General features: G+C 37.3%; 1 protein-coding gene across 5 annotated transcripts in view; it reads right to left on the reverse strand.

The window, feature by feature from the left end:
- The window catches only part of NME7 (NME/NM23 family member 7), a 157,614-nt gene that overhangs the window by 2,574 nt on the left and 148,961 nt on the right, over positions 1–6,079 (reverse strand). The window lies entirely within an intron of this gene.

A 6,079-nucleotide genomic window follows, 5' to 3' on the forward strand; every position in this document is an offset into this window, starting at 1 on the left:
ATTTTATTTTATTGGTTGAACTTGTGAGAAAACCCCTTCCTGGCTAAAGAAGACATTCAGATGGCCTTTAAACAAATGAAAAAAAATGTTCAACAACTCTAATATTATTTTGACAAACAAATTAAAACCACACTGATATAGCAGGTACCCCTGTGAGATAGCTCATATAAAAAAAAATGAAAGGGGATTTTTTCCCTATTACATAAACAACTTATTTTTTAATATTAAGGTATTTCTTTGACTCTAAACCACCTGTCTTCATACCCCGTCTGCCTCTGTACCACATCCTTCACCCTTTTCCCTATTTGTTTGGTAACCATTATCTTTTTTTTTTTTTTTGTCAAATTCAGATTTTTATTGTTTGCATATAATTCTTTTTTTGGTGTTTACATTCTACAATTTTGTGCCTTTTCACCACAACCTTGCAAATATTTAATTCCATTCTTTTTTTTTTAAAGATTTATTTATTTATTCATACAGAACTGGGGTACAGGCCAGAGATGCGGAGGCTGAGAGAGTTCACCAGAGACAGAGTGGGGAGCAGAACAGGCAGATCGATGAAGTACACTGCTGAGGGGAGCAGCGGGCGGGTCAGGAGAGGTCTGCCACGCCATGTGGTCTCCTCCAGGGCAGGCGGGAATAGAACTCATGTGGAAGCGGCTTTAGATTCTCAATGCTGTGCTTTAACCCGCTGCGCCACCAGGGAGGGCCAATTCCATTCTTTTTTATATGGCCATTCTCACAGGATAACTATTATCTCGGTGTGTTTTTAATTTGCATTTGTTATAATAGTGATGCTGAACTTTTTTTTTTTTTCATTTATCTATAGGCTATCTGAATGTCCTCTTTAGCTAGGAAGGGGTTTTTACACAAGTCCAAGCAATTATTTAATTGGTTTGTGCCAAATACAGAATACACAGAAGAATCCAAACTAGGCAGGGAATGGGTTTTTCAAAGGCATTATTTCTCATACGTAGGCTGAGTACTACTCAGGACCAAAGTATAGAATAGTTAATGAATAGAGGGGGGCAAATCATATTCCCTGAAGCAGTGCTTCAATATCTTCAATTCTGATCAACCTACTTTTCAAATAAAAGGAGACAGATCTTTTTTTGCAAAGCAATATTATCTAGCTAGAATCTAATAAATTACTTTCATTGTTTTCATTTTACTACCTTTAAGGATTAGCAATACGGTTTTCCATTTACGGCTGTAAAACATATTCAAATACAACATGGGATGTATATAAACCAGTAAACAAAATTTCAGGTACTACTCAGATATGGTACAGATCATGGAAGTGCTCTATGGTCAACTGAATATGAGAATCTTTGTCCAAATGCACAACCCTAACAGACCAAGGCTCTCAATTCCATGCCAATGGGAGCACCATCTAGTCTGAACTGTATTTTAGAACAATAACAGGTCCTGTGTGCCCCAGCTATACTTACTACCAGAGGGAACAGCTCCAACTCTAAATTAAAAAAATATTATCAGTGATCAGAGACTAGAGTTACCAGAATCTTTGAAGTTTAATGATAGCTCAAACTCAAGATTCTTAAGGGATTAGTTAACATTTCAGTATCAGTGTCTAACTGACCAATGGAGAAGAACAGGTTGTTTTGAAAATCTAGGATTAAAATCTTGTGAATACTGGGGGACATGAACCAAGGAGCATTCAAGAGCAGCTGTAACTGAGTAAAGTGATCTTGGCTTCAAATTCAACAGAGAAAATGTGACTCTCTTTCTTCCATAAGAGGCGACTAGCATTAACCAGACAGTTTATCTGCCTTCCTCTAGATTGCTCTGGGAAAGATGAACAGAAAATAGAGATATGAGTCTGTTAGTCTCCCAAATGATGATTCCAATTACCACATCCTAAAGGAAACAAAGTGAGTCATCCAAAGTGAAACAGAGATGATTGGGCAAAGTTCGATATCTTGGTTCAGATTTTAATTCTATATTTTTCTCCCAAAACATCAGTCTAATTTGAAAGACTGGGTATCTAGGTATTGATGCTTACTGACTACAGATTCTAGCAAGCTAGCTATAAACCAAGTTCATAGCTTAAGAAATGGTTATACTGTGATAAAACTGTGATAAGCTCTATCTAGCCTGCTTCATCACAGTCTTTTAAAAAACTGGGATTTCATAATAATAATGATGAACAACTATATGCCAGAGACATTTTACAGTAGTGGAAGGGAAGTACACTGGACTATGGTGATGGCACAGGGTGATTTGGTGATAGGAAGCCCACAGGGATTACAACTGTGATGGAAAAAGGCATAAAATGATGTAAAAATAAACTATTATTAAAAAACAAAACCGGGATCTCATAAAATCAGGACTCCAAGAAGCACTCTATAAATGGCTATCTTTTCCAAGGAAATGTGCCTTCCCCTAGTCCTCATCTCACTATGTAGGGGTGCCTACCAAGTCCAGGTAGAGGGTGTCTCAGGGGAATCTGAATTCCTACTATTCAGCCAACCACAATGCATAGTATAGTCATAACCGGGGATCCCTCCTTTGGTTTAGGCACTTTGGAACCAAATATTTCATTTCTGTGAGTGAAACATTTTATTACCTATGAAATGAAATGAAAGGTTGCCTTTTGGTGCCCATAACTTGTTATAGGGTTATTACATTAGCATGTGATGGAGAAGCACACATGAATGGTCCTGAGCCATGGGAAGTGGAATTATTCCCTTTGACAAGAAGCAGGGGCTCTAAACTCACCAGTGGGTTTCAATCAGGATGTGAATTCTAATGATTCTGCACTGGAATATCTGTAAAGACTACAGGAACATGGAACATGAGAAGTACTTAGAAACTATTCTGCCTAGAGCTCACTGTTCTTTATCTTTCGTTGGCCAATATTTACTGAGCCAACAATTATGACCTGGGGAAGGAGTACCCAGACAGACAAGGCCCTTCTTCTCATGTAATTTCTACCTTCATACTTTTTAAAAAATAATGTTATTTTTACATCATTTTGTACGTTTTTCCATCTCAGTTGTAATCCCCGTGGGCTTCCCATCACCAAATCACCCATGTGCCCCATTGTTTTTGACCCCACTCCCCATTTCACCCTTGTAAAATGTCTCTGATAATATAGTTGTTCATTATTATTATTATTATTATTGTTATTATTATTATTTTCTACCCTGGTCCTTTATACTCCTGCTATGAGTGAAGCCATCCCAAAATTTTCCCTTTTCTCTCTGGCTTATTTCACTAAGCATGATCCCTTCCAGCTCCATCCATGTTGCTGCAAAAGGCATGTGTCTATTTTTTTATTGCTGAGTAATATTCCATTGCATATATGTACTACATCTTTTTAATCTTTTTCATCTAGCTGCTTTCATACTTTTAAGTGACTTAATCTACTCCCATCTGTACTCAACTCCTTTATTATTTTCTTCTGCCAGTAATTTACCTAACTAACATATATTATGCATATATACTCATAATAACTCAACGAGGAGTGAGAAAAGGTCCTCAGAAAGCAATAGCCCAGAAAGAGGAAAACCCATATGATCAAATACAATCACTATAATATGCTAAGGTATAAGTGGAAATAATTATGAGGACACAAAATATTTCATAAAGAGGACAACTTCTGAGTGCTGAGGATGAACTGGATTTGATACAGATAAAGGAACAACAAATTTTAGTTGAATATGTACTCACTAAGACAATGCATTTTGATATTGTCCCTACTTACAAGAATTTGAAGGCGTGTTCTGTTTTTATCACTGTTAGAATTAAATAAGAAAAAATGCTTACATTAATTTACCACTTCAGAATGTACATTCTAATATATACACCTTTTCTCTTTCATAACAGCTCTGTGAAGTTTGTTCTTCAACTCATAACAAATTAGGATCCTAAGATTTGGAGGTCTTGTGACTTCCCTCTATAAACTGGAGAACTTGTAAAGTTAGTTGTGAAGTTAGTGAACTTGTGAAGTTAACTTGTGAAGTTAGTTGGACTGGAGTTTAAACCTGTATCTTCCAATCCTGAACCTCAGTAACTTTGCAACCTCCCCATAGACTACTCTCTGTATTGGCTGGTGACTATTTCTAAATAATTTAAAAAATCTGTAAATATGAAATTCAAACATGAGTAAACTTTCTAAAATTGCTCTGGATGGAGGATCAAGAAAAACTTCCAGAGACCTGCTCATCTTTGCCCTGAGTACAATGAATAGCAAAAATCAAAACTAGTGATTCTAGTCCTGTTCACTGTTCCTCCAAGGGAATTTCCAGTACAACGGAGTTAGCATGAACTCTCTTAGCACAATTATTAACTCTGACCTTGTATCAGAATTCCCAGCACAGTCAACTGCTACTGACAGCCTGGGGTTCTACCAACAAATGAAGCAGACTTTCAAGTGGAAAGTAGGCATCTATGTTGCAACAGTTCCTAATGCTGGCTAAACATAAAGTACTTATGAAGCTATTTTTTTCCTTTTAAATAATATTGTAGATGTGGTCAAATATTTATAGAATACATCTACCCCACTGCCACAAAGTTCCAACACTAAATTGGCATGTATGTGCCTTGGCATTATACCAGGCAGCTTTTCCATTAAAATCTAGTCAGAGTTTGACTAGGGTACAATTTTGTTAGTGTTCCAAAACAGGATGATGATTTTTAAATATAAACTTAAAATATAACTGCCTATTTGGTAAACAGATAACTTTCAGTTCACTGAGTCCCTCACCCTATGCTGTCCCACAAAGCCACATATTTGGAAGCATTTCCTGTCTGGTTAAATGTTCCACTAACTCCCTTCGGACAATTTCATCTTTTAAAGAAGGACCCCACATTTTCATTCTACACCAGTTCTGCTAATAGCGGTGGGCCTCCAAGCTAGGTCTGCTTTGTGTAGTTTTCCTGTTGACTGAGTGGAACATGTGATTGCAAGGGCTGCTTTTCAAATAAAAAATGAGCAGACGTATGGGGAGAGCTGGTACGAGAGCACAGGGTGAGGATGGCTTCGGAAGATGAGAGTTGGCAGGCTTACCAGGAGAAACTGAGGCCCAGAGATCACAGGCCAAAGCCTAGAGCAAGGTGAGGAAAGAAGGGCCTGTGCCATGGGGAATGATGCTGGAGGCTTCCAGCAGGTGCACACTGAGGCTGGAGGATTTAGCAAACCTCTTCTGCACTCCCTGAGTCTTCCCTCTTGAAGTTACCACTTATTTCCAACTCCCAAAATAAGGAGTCAGAAGTGGACATTTGAGGAAAAGGTGGCTAAAGTCAGCCCAGGATTCTCTAGATGGCCTTGATAGAAAGATAAAAAATCCATTCTTGCCCACTATTACAGTAATAGGATACACAAAGTTCTTATGCTACAGACATACCCTTCAAATCTACTTAGAGGTTACTAAAAAATCAAGAGGTTGAACCAACACTATCACGAAAGTATCCCCTTTAGGTTTACCTTCTCTATAGGTTCAGAGGTGATACTTTAAATGTTTGAAGGCAAAATAAAAAGTTCACATTAAAATGACTATGTGTTTCAGTAGTTTTGTACCATCTGAGATTCTCAAAATTCTTTTTTTTTTTTTAAGACTTCTTGGTTCCTCTTCATGCCCACTAATGGGAACAGCTCTTTTTTTAAAGCTGGATGGTAATTACTCCTCAACCCGGAATAGAATAGTGCTGATCTTTCTCTACAGGAACTAGCTACCTTTTTTTCCCCCCTAATATAATTAAAGATGCAGGAGTCCTTTTGAGAAATACATTCTAAAAGTGTGCTTTGTGATTCATCATTAGCTGGCCTCTTCTACTTCAAGGTGGGTTTGGTTGTAGCTAAGCCCTCACAGTCCCTCTAAAAATATAAAAATATGTAGATGTTTGTTATTGCTATTTACCTCTTCCCCCCATCCTCAACAATAAAAAATGACTCTCTCCAAGTTGCTATACATCAGTATGAGTCATAGTTTTTCAATATACACATTTTAATTTGTACTGATCTTAAAAATGGAGTCCTTGCTACATACTAGATGCTTTAACATATTTATCTTGAATAATCCTTATAGTTAACCTTAAAAAGTAGATATTACTATGC

Source organism: Condylura cristata, unplaced genomic scaffold, assembly GCF_000260355.1.
Source record: "Condylura cristata isolate star-nosed mole 26May11 unplaced genomic scaffold, ConCri1.0 scaffold00024, whole genome shotgun sequence".
Classification (NCBI taxonomy): Eukaryota; Metazoa; Chordata; class Mammalia; order Eulipotyphla; family Talpidae; genus Condylura; species Condylura cristata.